Raw genomic sequence first — 16,223 nt, 5'->3', positions numbered from 1 at the left:
TCTCACACACGTATGTGTGTTTGAGATTTCTATTTTCCATGTTTTATTAAACTAAATTTTAGTTTAATCCCTTTTGGTCCCTCTAATTTTCTTTAGTCCCCTTTTTGTCCTTTAACTACTCACTAGTCATTATCTAACTAGGTTAGTGTCACCCCTAGTTAGTTTATTTTACTAATTTATTTACAAATAAATTGTAAATTTTATGAACTTATATTTTCGGGATGTTACAAGTCCATTCCCCTTAAAAGGGTTTCGTCCCCGAAACCGAAGTACGTACCAAATAACGTAGGGTAGAGACGTCGCATCTCCTCTTCAGACTCCCACGTAGAGTCTGAACCTTTCCTATACTCCTACTTGATCTTGACTTGATCAATTTGTTTGTTTCGCAATTGCTTCTAGCATTCTATCACCACATTTCTTATCCTATAATCTCCCACCACAACTGTATTTACGGTGGGTTTAATGTGGTGACCTATATAAACCAAATTTTACATCTCGAATCATTATTTTACGGCAAAAACTCAAATAGTGCCATTTGACTAATATAATATCTCTTTCGGCTTCTATACTTATTCTAAGTATTTACTTATCATAAAACTCGTTTCCAAACAACCTTCAAAGGTTGTTTGTTCGAATTAGCTAACAAGGGCATTTTGGTCCTTTTTAGTCTTTCAATTACTACAAGGTCTTTTGAGAGCATGTTTGACCCATAATTCTTCTTTTGAGTTATGATCTTGTTTGAAAAAAAATCATTATGCTTTTCGACACGCCCGGCCCCCTTTTTAAAACATTCGATTTACCCATTTAAGTAACCCATTGTCCATCTAAGACTTCATTTAATGCTCATTGAACCTTACGTTCTAAATGAGTAATTACTCCATTACACATACCTGGCTCGGGTCAATGTATTGACCTGTTTTAATGCCTTGCTATAATATTCGCTAAATAATAGCGATGCAAATATCATTTCTACATTTATTCCTGAAATCATATAACTCGACAAGAATCATTAGTCGCCATTATTAAAAGGTGGTATCTTCACCCTTTGACCTGTTTGGTCTAAATGACCGATTTTATTAGCGAGATGACATGTATTTTCATCTCGACTATGTGACTCGCTCCGATTTACATCGGGCGGTCGCTTTACTTTTAATTCATTTCTTAACACTTTTCGGCCTATTAAGGCATACTTCATAAGTGTCTTTTTAAAACCAACAGTTATGGTCGACGCGTGACCAATTTACCGTTTTGCCATTATTGTTTGTTTTGGTTTACCCTATAAGGTACTCATTTAAAAATTCATTTTCCATTCGCCATAAAATGATCGAATTACCGATTTAACCTCTTTTAAAACCCTCCACATGGTTTCTTGTCATGCTCAACTATCTTGTTCCGTACGTCTACACGCCAAAACGTCATACCTCAACTATGTATTCATCTTATTCGTAACCAATACGATAGAGAATTATTCTAAAATATAAGTCTAGTATAAGCCATACTTACTTGACGCTAGTTTTATATTAACAAGCGCTCTACCTAGGTCACAATGTTAATTAGGCTACAACTTGTTTTATTGCCCAAACTAATTGGTCACCATTTTACCTCATACCTCGTCATTCGAGTATGCAATATTGCCGTCATCGGCCCTCTTTGCGTGTTTGTACTTCCATATCTAGTCATTTACACTATAACGTGATTACATTCTATATTACTTTTGTGTCCGTGATCACGTTACGCCATGTTTAGTTTTACCTTGACCTTAGTCTATGGCTACACTCATTTTCCTTCCTATAATCTTTCCGACTCTATGACTTCTTATGTGTCCTTCGTGTCGGTTTATTTTACTCATGCCGTTATTTGGTTTATGCCTCTACTTCCTTTCAACCCGTTACCGGGTTCGTTATCTTAATGTTTTTAACACCCCGGTTTTATTGGTTTGCGTTTTCCTTTCCATAATCTTTTACGACCTATCACGTAGATTTACTAATATTTCGCACTTTCACTATTCGGTTAGCACTTACTTGAAATATCAAGTACTATACTTTATTCAAGCCCGTCCAACATTGGAATAGTTGAACAAAACTATCGAAATTCCTGTTTTGCAGAATTTCATCGTCCTTTAGTCATAACTCTTAATCTGAGTCTTTTAACTTTTAATCTGCATCACCGTCTCTTTTATTAATGTCCCGAGGGTTCATTTCTTAGGCCTTGTTAGGTAAAACAATTGCTATCGTTATATAGCTCTTTGGGTTTACCCGTTTTCGTTCTAACACTTCTAATATGTTTATTTTACTAATCTTTTATTCAACTACACTTATCAATGTAATTATTGTTCTTCCTCATACGGGTTTGGTTAATAATATGTTACTTGGATGGTTACCCATACCCAATTTTCTAAATTCGCATTTGACGATACTTTCTTATTCGTAGTGGCGAATAATATGTATCGTTTATTTGGTTTAACCAAGTGTACAACCATGCCCTTGCCATTCGCTACTAATACAATTTCCGGGTTCGGGTGTAATTACACTCCTTCCCAATCCAACATTTATTCACTTCGTTAAGTTCTCGGGTTCGAGTGTACGCACACTCCTTCCCGTTATGACACTTGTCTTTCATTGCATTCCCGGGTTCGAGTGTACATGCACTCCTTCCCATTGAAATATTTACCGAGATTACTTTTACCTCGGTTTCACATACTCTCCATTATTTATTTTCTTATCTACATATATATATATATATACCTTCATATAGGTATTTCTTTTACATAATTTTTCCCAATTCATTACTCATATATTCCTTTATGCAACTATCATTCGCACTCGCATCGGATAAATTTGTGTTGAATTAAATTTACAAGAAACATACTTGAAATGATATCGGGTTCAGTTTTAGCCTCTGCAGCTGTTATATAAAACGACCTTGTCCTTGACTTCTGGGCATCAGACATTGTGTCAGTTGCGTCTTTGGTTCCAAGCCTTTCTGGACGTTTAGACTTCTTGTGTCTTGGCTTGCCACACGTGCCCTTGTGAATTTTTCCGCAAAATTTGCACTGATGTAACACAGTTTTTGTAACTCCTCTCTTGGGAGCTTTATTAGACTTGGACTTCTTTACGGAACTTGGATTCATATCCAATACCCTCATCTCTTCTATTTTTTGTAATATGGTGTCTTTCAATTCAGCCATCATACCATCCACCACCGGTACGATTGTGGTTTGTAATCTATCAATATAATGTGATAGACTATTTTCCAGAGCTTTTCCGACTGCCTCGGAAATCTTAGCTTTCATTTGCTCAGTCAATTGAGATGCCGAATCATCTCTGGTTACTGCAGACATTTCTTTAACTGAAACATCCATAATGGTTAATCAATACTTATTTAATTCATTTCCATCTTATTATACGGAATTTATATCACACACACTTAGTCATAAGTAATGTGTTATTTTCCTTCGGTTTGGTCAAGTACATATCTTGCCTTACCTTTCTTACTTAGTGTATTTCCCAGGTTCGAGCGTATTTATACACTCCTCCCATACACTTTTCGCATATTTCATATTGTTTAATCTCAATTATAAGTAACTCTTACCGGATGTCTTGAAACTGAAATGTTTACATCAATTATTAAACATCTCATTTATAACATAACTTTGTTTGCTTCAGTCTAGCCAAGTTCGTAACTTGCTTTGACCGTTCTCATTTAGTGCACTTTCCGGGTTTGAGTGTATTAACGCACTCTTCCCATGCACATTAATTTCCAAGAAATGTTTACATCAATTATTAAACATCTCATTTATAACATAACTTTGTTTGCTTCGGTCTAGCCAAGTTCGTAACTTGCTTTGACCGTTCTCATTTAGTGCACTTTCCGGGTTTGAGTGTATTAACGCACTCTTCCCATGCACATTAATTTCCATCTCTTTCATTTAAATAGGATAAGATCTACTAACATGAATAATTAATCCTTACCGGACGATCGATCAAGCTTGAACCGAACACTTTGTTGACAACCTTAAGCTCTGATTACCAACTTGTAACACCCTTCTATTTATCACTTGATTTTAATAGTAAAATACACCATCTTATCCAAAATATTGATTAAGTGACAAAGTATTCGTTAACGGAACTCATAAGTACATCAACCTTAGTCAACTAGTGGCTAAGTTAAAACATTTCAAAAGTAGTTTAATAATGTTTACAACCCATACATAATACTACTAAAGATTTAAAACATTGCGGAAGCTTCAAAATGTAGTGTTCGGTTCTTCATCATGTGCTTGATCGCCATCCGTAAGATCCATCTTGTTACCTATAATCAAACCGTTAAAATCATTAGTTTTAACGATATGATATAACATAATTCCAAGGTTTGACGTCACATTAAAAATAACAAAAATATATAAGTTATTCTGGATCCACCGTAAATTACGGTATCACCGTAATTTACGGTGAGACCTGGAGATTTCTGGTCACTGTAAACCAGGAGACCCACATCGTAACAATATATGATCTTTACCGTAAATTACGGTACTACCGTAATTTACGGTGGTACCTGAAAATTCCATGTCTCGTTTGTTTTGTTCATTTCACTCGAACCCAACTCCTGGAATTTACTTTTCTAACAAACCACTACATCAGATTCTAGTGACTCAAACATGTTATATATTAAGCAAAATCAAAGAACATTCCCTCATATTCCGGAGCCTTAATCATGTTTTACTAGATTATTTGACCCGTTTGGCTCGTCTAAGGAGTCCTCCTCTATGACGACTACCAACGAGTACCAACCGAATTTAATCAATCAATCAATATACGACTTCATCACTTATTTCAAAACAACTCTTATTCAAAGATTTAGTTACACATTAAAATCATCAAATCTAATAAATGTAACGGGTCAAGTTACATACCTTCATAATTCGTCGACATTGCTTTCTAACCATAATTACCCAACTATTTATTTTGACCCGTTTGGTTTGTCGAGTGAATTCCATCACTTCCTAGGCTCACCAAACGCAATTATTTTTGCTATAACAACATTAACGTATTTACGACTAGGCTTATCAACATAAATGTAACGAGACGACAAGTCGCGTACCTTTAGAGCACACCCTTCAAACGCGTATCCGCTCCGGCTTGTCCGCTTGACGATCCGGATTCTTTGCCTATTGAGTTCAACGAAAACACGTTTAGAACTCCTTTTAATTCACAATTCGCATATTTTGCCTAGACATCACAATCATACGGTTAACTCAAATTTTCAGATTTAAGTCTTCTTTGAGGCATTTATGCGAACACCTATCGGGCAGAATTTTATATCATTCATGTTTCAAGTTCATAGTTTGCTATTAAGCTAAACTTATTCATCAATAAAGCCTTCATGTAACTTTTAAACATCATAATTTCAGAAATTGCTTTCTATGACCAAATCACACTAGAATAATCCTTCTAAACCCTAGTGTTTACTAGTTTTCCACAAAACCCATGAATCACCTTCATGGTGTTCATGAGAATTTCAGGAATTAGCCATAATTTCACATGTTATTGTCTAGGTTTTTACTCCTAGACACCATGTCATCACTAAGTTAACCAAATCACAAACATGCATCATCAAATTTCAGATTTCCCAATTTCATGAGAATTTCAAACAGAGAATTAACACCAAATTTTACAGACCTTGTAACCCCCTTGTGATGAGGATCACTAATCTATGTTCGGATTTTGATTTGGACTGAGTTTGATCCTTCAATTTAGAGATTTTATGCTGAACTAGGGTTTTGATGAACTTGGTCGCCCCCTGCTCTTGTCTGGTCGATCTCACACACGTATGTGTGTTTGAGATTTCTATTTTCCATGTTTTATTAAACTAAATTTTAGTTTAATCCCTTTTGGTCCCTCTAATTTTCTTTAGTCCCCTTTTTGTCCTTTAACTACTCACTAGTCATTATCTAACTAGGTTAGTGTCACCCCTAGTTAGTTTATTTTACTAATTTATTTACAAATAAATTGTAAATTTTATGAACTTATATTTTCGGGATGTTACATTCTGCTTCGACATCATCACAGCATTCAACATTGTCAGTGCATCTTCTCTTTCAGAATTAGTCTTTTGCAAACCAGTTACCGTTCTGTTCAATACATCGTATGATTCCTTCACGTAATTGTGATCAAATAGTAACTTTTCTATCATCTTATCTTTCTCACTCAGTTTCTCATCTTTTTCTGCACACTGCTTGCAAGATTCCAAGCATTTTTCACATGGCTTGATAACCTCAACCATCTTTTCGACTGTTTTTTCGACTTCAACAACTTTCTCAACCTCAATCACCTTCTCAGCTTCACCATTCTTCTCAGCAATTTTAACTTCATTCTTTTGAACAGTTTCTTCCTTTTGAGCAACACTCTCACATTTCATCTTCTTTCGTTCTTTTGCTGCTCGTCTCTCCTTCAACTTCTCCACACGATCTGCAAAATAAAATTGAAAACTTTCAGGAGATAAATGAGTTTTTGCAACATCAATATGCATTTCTTCCTCATAGTCAATGAAATCATCAGTTTCTATTGGTGATTGATCGAACTCTATTGTCTTTTCTGTACTATCTGTTGGTACACTGAATGTCTGTTTACTATGTCTTTATCGAGTCTTAGGTCTAGATAGGTTAGATTGGAGCTTGGAAATGAAAAAGTGGATATTAGATTGTAATTCCGCTCGAAATGACTGGTATGTCATTTCAAGCGAAATCAGGCTTATTTGTAATTCCGCTCCAGAAAGGTTAATGGTGATTCCGCTCCAAATAGCTTAGTTGATTCCGCTCGGAACTTAATTTGTTGATTCCGCTCGAGTGAACTCTTTAAGGGGTTCCGCTTGAGTTGTTTCAAGCGGAATCACAGAGACTATAAATTGGTCATTGTTGATTTCATATGTAACAGTAGGAGCGGAATTAGATCATGTGCTAGGTGTCGAATTGCTGTCAAAATTTACTCAGAAAGCGTTAATAGAAAAGGAATTGAAAGGATAAAGCTGTTGTGACTTTGATTACTTTGATTCCGCCTCTGTATTCAAAGATGAACTGCCTTTACTGACTAATTAGGGTCGCACATGGTCCAACAAGTGGTATCAGAGCTCAGGACGAGGAGTTCATACCATAGCAACTTGATTCTACCGGATATTCTCATTTCTACTCTCTTCTTCTCATATTTTTCTGATTTGAACTAGTTCCAATGGTTGAAATGGCTTGATTTTCGAATATATTGTGTAAAACATAGTATTAACAAACCCTAGAAAGAATCAGGTTAAAACTCGAAGTAAAACTGGTAAAAATGACCTAAAAACTTGATTCCGCTCGAAAAGTTATTCGGTAATTTCGCTTGTAAAGACATATTATTCAGATTCCGCTTGAGTTTTTGCCTGTGATTTCGCTCGAAATCAGATAACTTCAGATTCCACTCGAAAGTTATCTTCTAATTCCGCTTGAAATCAGATCTGGTCTTATTTCGCTCGAAAAGTAAAATATGATTCCGCTCGAAATCAGATTACTTTGATTCCGCTTGAAATTTGTAATCTAATTCCGCTTGAAATCAGATTTCATCCATATTCCGCTTGAAATCAGATTAAGTCTGATTTCGCTTGAACAAATCCTGTTAATTTCGCTCGAAAGCTGATTTCACTTGAAATTAGCTGTTTCTCAAAATTTCGAAAAAATTTTCTAAGTGTTTGCTGATTTTTCAGGTACGTGCAAGATGGATGATATTTTCATGAACCCGTTTAGCGATTTGTATGCCTTTGCTGGAAATTCTGGAGATGATACTTCTTCTAGCAACACCAATGAGAACACGCCAAATACAAAGAAAAAGTTATCGGATGCTTTGGAAGTTGATAGCGCATTTGGAACATATAATAAACCCCCGAAGTTGATGGCTATCGAAGAGTACAGTCGGTGGGCCAAGAAGTTTGAAGATTGGTTGAGGGCCTTTGCTTTTCCTAGCTGGAAGAGTCTAAAAAATGGATACAATGATGGAGGCAAACGTGGCGAAAGGTTAACATCACCTGAAGAAATAGAAGCATTTGTCGCTGAGCAAAAATGCATTGCACTGCTATTTTAGTCTGTTCGAGAAGATATAATATCTTTGATCGAGTACAGCAGTTCTAAAGATCTCTGGAAAAAGTTAGAAACCAAATGTTTAGGAAGTACAGAAATAGTGAAAAACAAAAAGAAACTACTTAGAAAAGAGTTTGAATTGTTTGGGTGTTTAAAGAATGAATCGGTTTCTAAAATGATTGAGAGATTTGGGCACCTGAAGCTGGAACTGGCGAGACATGAAATCGTTTATTCTCGAGAAGAGCTAGTCGACAAATTATTTGATGCGTTGCCAGATGAGATGGATTGGCAATATTATGCGTTGATGATGAAAAATACTATCAAGCCGCCAGAAGTGTTGACTGTAGATTTGCTGATTGAGAGACTAGAGAGTCACGAGTTGGAATTAAAAAAGACACACAAGGTCAATCATTCGTCTTATCAGCAGAACTTGGATTTGTATTATCCAAAGAGCATGATGCCAAAGAGTACATCTCCCAAGACAACTTTTTCTGCTGAGAGTCCCAACACTTCAACCAAAGAAAGTCAAAGCAGTGGATTTCACAGTGGATCTTCGTCATCTGTAAACCAGTCTGATGCAAAGAATTTATTTCAATGCAACATCGCTGTAGACTTAAAGAACGCTCAAAACTTCAGCGAGGAGTCAGCAAAGCAACAGATGATTTTCTTAGCATCTGTGCTAGAATCTTATGAAAGTCTTGTAGCAGGGAAGATAGGCAACACCAACCTGACAAAGGAAGATTATGATCAGATTGATCCTGAGGAGATGGAACTGATCGACATAAGGTGGTGTATGGCCAGTGCAGTTCGTCGAGCACAGCGTTTCATGGAGATCATAGGGAGGAAGTCTATTGGTGGACCTTCTACCAAGTTAGGCTTTGACAAGTCTAAGGTGACGTGCTTCAAGTGCAAGCAGAAAGGTCACTTTAAGCGTGAATGCCGAAATGCGTATGCTGATGAATCTGAGAACCCGTTCAGAGAATATTACTACAAGAAAGCGATTTATCATCAGAATAAATCAGAGCCGCCAAGATTGAAGCAGCTTGAGGAGAATAAAGAGAAGTCTAGAGCTCTTGCTGTAATTCACGACGATGAAGGTTACGACTGGAGTGAGTTGTTACCTGAGGAGGATGCGGTTGGATATGCCTTCATGGCAAAATCTGAACCTATTCCTTGGAAAGACAACAGAACTGAAGAACAGAAGTATGATCACAGAAAGCTGTTGGCCACGAACAGAATGATCAGAATAGCTGGTATCTTTTCTGAGGCAAAAAGAGCAAATAGATGGGATCCAGACAGAGAATGTTATCTTGACCCCCAGGGAAACATTGCTATTGATCATAACACTCTTGATTTGGAAACCATAATCAAAGAGTTTAAAGAAGAAGATGATTATTAGCAGAGGAAATGGTGGGGAAGCGGAGAAGAGAAAGAGAAAGAAGAAAAGGAGAAAGAAGAGAAAGAAAAATCAAAGAAGGTTGATACTGGAATCATTGACACGACATAGGAGTTGAATGCTGAAAACATGGGAAAGATGGCTGACAAGGTGCTGGCTGCTAAGGCGCTTGAGGTAGATTCTAAATCTGTTTCTGAGTCTAAGAGCCAGGTCAGTTCAAACGCGTTAATGACTGAGTCAGGTAAGAAAGTCAATGGTGATGTTGACTGCAAAAATTGCATCAAGAAACGCAAAGTTTGTAGCACAGTCACTTATCTAAACGGTAAGAAGGTTGAAGATCTGACTGCTAGAGTCAGAAGTGTTGAGAATCGAATTCTTGATTGTGATAAAATGGTGAAAGCTTCAACTGAACGGTTAAAAGAATTAACTTACAAAATTGAAAATGATAAAATTGACCATGAAAAGGTTAGGCAAGAAAATGAAAGGTTAGTTCTTGAAAATCGTCAGATCACTGAAAAATTTGAGAAGCTTAAAAGCACAATGAAAGATAATGATGACAGAAATGGTACAACTTATAAAGAAAATGTTTATCTGTCGACAGTGCTTAGGTTAAAAGAAGAATTAATCAACCAACAACTGGATGAAATCGCAAAATTAAAGATTAAATTTCAAGAAGCTGAAATTGAAAATGACCGAATCCAGTTGAAGCTTAAGAGTTACAACTCCGCAAGCTTTGTTTTGCAACACATTGTTCCCAAACCCATCGGGAAAAACAAAGCAGGCGAAGATGTGTATTCTGATAGAACCGGGGTGGGTTTTCATCAAGTTCCACCACCAGTTCTTGACAATTATTCGAAAAAGCAATCTGGGTTGGTTGAAATTGAAGAAAAGAATGAAGTTAAACTTCCTGATTCAATTGATGTTACATTATCTTCTACATCATCTGATGATAGTGTTCAGACAGAGGTTGTTAAAAGCACAGCTAAAAGTGTTTTGATGTTTGATTCAGCTGAAGATGATGGATGTTTCTTGGACAAATACATTCCAAAACAAAAGTCCAAAAACAACTTAAATGATGAACCTACTCTTGTCATGTACAAGATGTCGGGATCTGATAAGTTGTTTTCGGATTCTGAGCTTCCCATTGAGAATGTTAATGTGAACAAGTTAACAAATGTTTTCAAATTGGTTGAAGTTGAGTTGTCAGAAGTGAACAGTTTGAGTCAAACAAAAAGACAAATGAATTTTGAAAAAGATAAAGCTTACTATAAAAAACCTGTTGTTCCACCACGTTTTTACAACAACAACCGAAACAGATGGTCGGGTGGTTATCAGGGTGGTAAGAATTATCAGAAAAGAAATGTTCAAAACAAAAAGTTTGTTGAAAAGAAAATGTTTGTGAACAGTTCGAGTTCATTGTCTGATGAAGAGAAAAAGATTTTTTAGAAATCCAATGAAGAGTTCTTTGAAAAGAAAGCTTTACAACCTCAGTCTGAAGGCACAAGTCGGGTAGTTGACACTCGAACATGCTTCATATGCAATCAAGTTGGGCATATTGCACGAAAGTGTACCAATGGGTTGCATCATCAAGTTGTAAAGACTCAAAAGAAGAAAGATGATGTGAAGGGAAAAGCACCAATGTTTGTTGAGAAAAAGGTTTTGAAAAACCAAATCACTAACATCAAAATTGAACCCATAAAGAATATGGTAACTAAAAATGACAAATTTTACAAACGGGTTGCGTCATCTCAACAAATTTGGAAGCCCAAAGCAGAGAAACAAACTTCAACTTCACAAGAGAAAAAGGTGGTGAATTTAGTCCCAATTGTGGATGATACAAACTTTCCACCACTTCAAGCTAAAAATTTTAAGAAACAAAATGGGAAAGCTAAAGACAACAAGGTAACACCCAAGGCTGGTCAGGCTTGGGTGGATATTTTCTTTGTTGAATGAAAACCTGACTTGCCGGAGCTTCCTTGATCGCGAAGCATGAATCGGCATCTTTATTGAAATTTTCTAAAATCAATTTGTGATATGTGCAGGATCTTCCGAGATTAGTTTCACGTTGGATTATGGACAGTGGAGCATCTCGACATATGATAGGGAAGACTGCGTTGCTGTATGATGTGAGGAATTTCAATGGAGGATATGTTGGTTTCGCGGGTAATCAAGGTGGTAGGATCATTGGTGAAGGGACGTTATCCAATGGGATTGTGACGTTTGAAAGAGTTAACTACATTGCTGAGCTGGAGAACAATCTGCTGAGTATCTCGTAGATTTGTGACAGGATGTATACCACTCACTTCACTGACAAAGAATGGTTGATCTTGAAGCCAGGATTAGTTATCCCTGAGGAATGGATTATCATGAGGGCACCAAGAGTTAATGATCTGTACGTGTTGGATATGAGCGTAGCTACTACAACCACGGGTCAGGCTCATTGTTTTGTGTCTAGAGTAACTGAAAAAGAATCGAGATTGTGGCATAGGAAAATGGGTCACATTCACCTATGGAAGATGAATCACCTAGTTCATAACGATTTAGTGTTGGGTGTTCATGTGAAAGGTTTTCATCTGAAAGGGGAGTGCATTAGCTGTGTTAAAGGTAAGCAGAAGAAGAAGTCACACCCTACAAAGCAAGTCAATTCAGTTTCAAGACCTCTGGAGAGACTTCACATGGATTTGTTCAGTCCCGTGAATGTCAAAAGTATTACAGGAGACTACTATTGTTTGGTCGTTACTGATGATTATTCCAGATTTTCGTGGGTATCGTTTTTGAAGTCAAAAGATGAAACTTATGACAGTTTGATGGCGTTGTTCAAGAAGATTGAGAATCTGTACCAAAGGCGTATCAAAAGAATTCGAAGTGATAATGGTACTGAATTCAAGAACAGCAAGATGGAAGAATTTTGTGATGAAAGAGGTATATTGCATGAGTTTAGTGCTCCGTACACTCTGCAGCAGAATGGAGTTGCAGAACGCAAAAACCGGACACTAATCGAGACGGCTAGAACAATGCTCGCAGATTCAAAGTTACCGATAAATTTTTGGGTTGAAGCTGTTTCCGCCGCATGCTATACGCTCAACAGAGTTCTCACTGTCAAGAAGTTCAACAAATCATGCTTTGAGTTAATCAATAACCGCAAACCTAATTTGAAGTATCTTGAACCGTTCGGGTCACCCTGTACTGTTCTAGAACCTTATGGAAAGTTTGGTCCGAAGTGCATTGAGGGAATATTTGTTGGTTATGCAAGTCATATGCGACGTGTCTTCGTTCCAAGTGAGAAGCGGATCATTGAAGCTGCCAATGTTGAATGTCAAGGTTATACAATGCCGCCGCAGAATCCAGTAGATTCATGGCGTTATCATTATGACAAATTGTGGGATTCGTTTGACATGAGGGAAGAATCAGAAGAAGAAGAAGATTTCTTTGACGAGTTGGATATTTTGCGAGAGTACGAGTCGCAGCAAAGGTTCCCAGCCGAATATTCAAGACGACCACAACAAACTTCAAATGACAATGAAGCAGGTCCAAGCAATGCTGGTGAACACAATGATGTCCAACAAAATGAAGTTGCTCAAAATAATCAGACGGTTCAGAATGATAATCAAGAATATGAGAACATGCCGATATTTGATCATGGTTATTCAGATTCTGAGGGGGAGCAGATTCAGGATTCAAGTCAAACAAACCAAATTAGTGAACAAGGTGCAAATCAAAATGTTACTAATCTGGAAGGCGATGTGGATGTTCCAAGCGAAGTAATGCCATGAACTCTTTCATACCATCCAGAGGAGTTGATCATTGGAGAGTTGCAATCGGGCGTTCGCACGAGACGTCAAATTGACCAGGGCCTTACATGTTTTTATTCTACAGTAGCACCTTTACAAACTGATTTTTCATTAAGTTGTTTTATTTCGCAGATTGAACCGCGAACTTACAAAGAGGCGCTTACTGAAGATTCTTGGGTCAATGCGATGCAAGAAGAGTTGAGTCAGTTTGAAAAGTTAGGAGTGTGGAAGCTAGTGGATTTGCCGGATGGTCACAGGAAAATCAATACAAAATGGGTATTTAAATGTAAGAGAGACGACAGAGGAGTTGTTGTACGGAACAAAGCTCGACTCGTTGTTCAGGGCTTTAGTCAATAGGAAGGGATTGATTTTACTGAAGTCTATGCTCCTGTGGCACGACTAGAAGCAATCAGAATTTTCCTGGCGTTTGCATCTTGGAAGAACTTCAAAGTATATCAGCTAGATGTAAAATCGGCGTTTCTTTATGGGAAGGTCAAAGAGGAGGTATATGTCGGACAGCCGCCGGGCTTCACCGACCCAATCCACAAAAACAAGGTTTATCTGCTGGACAAAGCGCTGTACGGTTTACACCAGGCCCCGAGAGCTTGGTACAAGACTTTGTCTCAACACCTACTAGCCAACAACTTCATTCGAGGGAAAGTGGATGCCACTCTCTTCACTCAAGAGGTCGACGAACATCTTCTGATCGTACAGATTTATGTGGACGATATAATTTTTGGGTCAACGAATGAGAATCTGTGCAAAGATTTTGAATCAGTGATGAAGCAAAAATTCGAAATGTCATCAATGGGGGAGATGAAATTCTTTTTGGGACTTCAAGTTGAACAACTACCTGAGGGAATTTTCATTCACCAGACGAAGTACGTGCATGATATTCTAGAGAAATTTGGAATGTCAAGTTCTACTCCAGCTGCGATCCCTTTAGCAACAAATCATGGGATTCACCCAGATCTCACCAGAGATAGGGCTGATGAGACATTCTATCGTTCCATGATCGGTTCATTGATGTACTTAACTGCTTCACGACCTGATATCATGTACCCAACGTGCCTCGCAGCAAGATATCAATCTAACCCAAGAGCTTCGCATATGATTATTGTGAAGAGGATATTACGCTATCTGAAGGGAACTCCAACATTGGGGTTGTGGTATCCTAGAAAAGGCGACTTTACGCTCGAAGGGTATTCCGACTTGGATTTCGAATGCTGCAAAGTCAATGCAAAATCAACAACTGCAGGACTCCAGTTCTTTGGACCTCGCTTGGTTACCTGGCAGTGCAAGAAACAAACGTCTGTGGCGCTATCCACATGTGAAGCGGAGTACGTGTCTGCTAGCAGTTGCTGCTCTCAGATCCTGTGGATACAGCAACAGATGCGCGACTACGGTTTGCAGTTTCTTAACACACCTCTTTTTGTTGATAATGAGGCCGCAATAAATATAACAAAGAATCCAGTACATCACGCTAAAACTAAACATATAGAAATTCGACATCACTTCATTCGAGATTGCTTCTAGAAGAAGTTGATTCGAATTGAGAAAATACACACTGACGAACAGAAAGCTGGTTTACATACCAAAGCTTTTGATAAAACTCGTTTTAAATATCTTTTAAAACTGAATGGTCTGAAGCTTCTTTCGGTGTCGGATGGCATTATTGGCGTTGATGAAGGTACTGTTGTAGATGAAGATGAGATACAATCTGCAATGGTTTGTCGATTTTTTACTTGTTTTGGTATTTAGGGGGGGAGTAGATATATTTTCAGAAAATACAAAAACAGTAAAAAATTCGAAAATACAAAAACATTATAAAATTTCAAAATCCTAAAACAATAGAAAATTGAAAAAGAGTTAAATGATAGTACATCGGCTTGACAGTTACGGTACGCTAAAGATTTGTAAAGTTTAAAGCATTAAACAGTCTCACTAATGATGTGTCGATAGGTTTTTACACATTTAGTAGATTTGTTCAGGATATAAACCTAAAATTTCAAACTTGCGTAATTCGTGGGGAACACTACTTGGATATATAGGTAACCCCTGAAATCTCGTTTGAAAGGTCCCTCTTTCTGCAATACTAGGTCTTTATACTCAGTCATATCTGGGGTATTATTCCGGGACTTCTGCTGAATGGAAGTTCTGACCTAGTCCCCAAATAATACTTTCCGCATTGCTTGAAACACAGCATCACCCTCAGCAAATTGATTAAACAATAAAATTGATAATCATTGCTGTTGAAACAAAAGATCCTCTAAAGGGGACACACCGAAAAGACGAAACTGTCATCTCTCTGCGTATACGGAAGTATCGACCTGAGCTCTCACGGTCCTCGCATTTAACCCCTTACAGATATCATTTGTGGTATACTCATCTGTAAGACTGAATATTGGGATTCTGGATACGGGAGTATATTCAAGAGGTGGGACACATGAATGAGTTAAGTTCCTAAAACATCTAAATCGTATCCTGAATAAATTGAAAATTGTGTGAAAATTTAAAGAGGATCAGTATATCGACAATTTACGTGAATTGTTTAATTCTGAGTATGAAATTGAAGCTTAACGGTACTTGTAACTTGTCTGATAGCTGATATGATTCCCTGACACTCTCACCAAAAATATGTTTGTAAATAGTTTAATTTCTTTACATTCTGCAATTTAAGCTTCTGTATTTCATTTCTAGTTTAGAAAACTTTATTAAAAAAATCCAAAAAGATTTTATTTCTGCTTTATTTTCCGACAAACCAAAGTGGAAAGTTGATCGTTGGATTCTCAAAGCTGAACCAGATGCAGGAAAAATTCTGGACTGGAGAATGAGGAGAGCTTATCTTGATAAAGATTGGGTTGTTGAAAAAAAAATCAAAACATGTTCATTAATTTGATGCTTGTTATTTTCAGAAAAAGTTTGAAAATTTTAA

At 37.2% G+C, this 16,223-nt stretch overlaps 1 long non-coding RNA gene across 1 annotated transcript; it reads right to left on the bottom strand.

Moving 5' to 3' along the window:
• Positions 1-4,084: 4,084 nt before the first annotated feature.
• LOC110925940 lies at positions 4,085-5,817 on the bottom strand. Its single transcript, XR_002584871.2, has 3 exons — positions 5,679-5,817; positions 5,101-5,167; positions 4,085-4,311 (listed from the first exon to the last, which is right to left on the bottom strand). It is a non-coding gene; the product is annotated as an uncharacterized LOC110925940 (long non-coding RNA).
• Positions 5,818-16,223: the final 10,406 nt, after the last annotated feature.

The sequence above is a fragment of the Helianthus annuus genome, chromosome 17 (assembly GCF_002127325.2).
Source record: "Helianthus annuus cultivar XRQ/B chromosome 17, HanXRQr2.0-SUNRISE, whole genome shotgun sequence".
NCBI lineage: Eukaryota > Viridiplantae > Streptophyta > Magnoliopsida > Asterales > Asteraceae > Helianthus > Helianthus annuus.
This window is presented reverse-complemented; position numbering and strand designations above follow the sequence as displayed.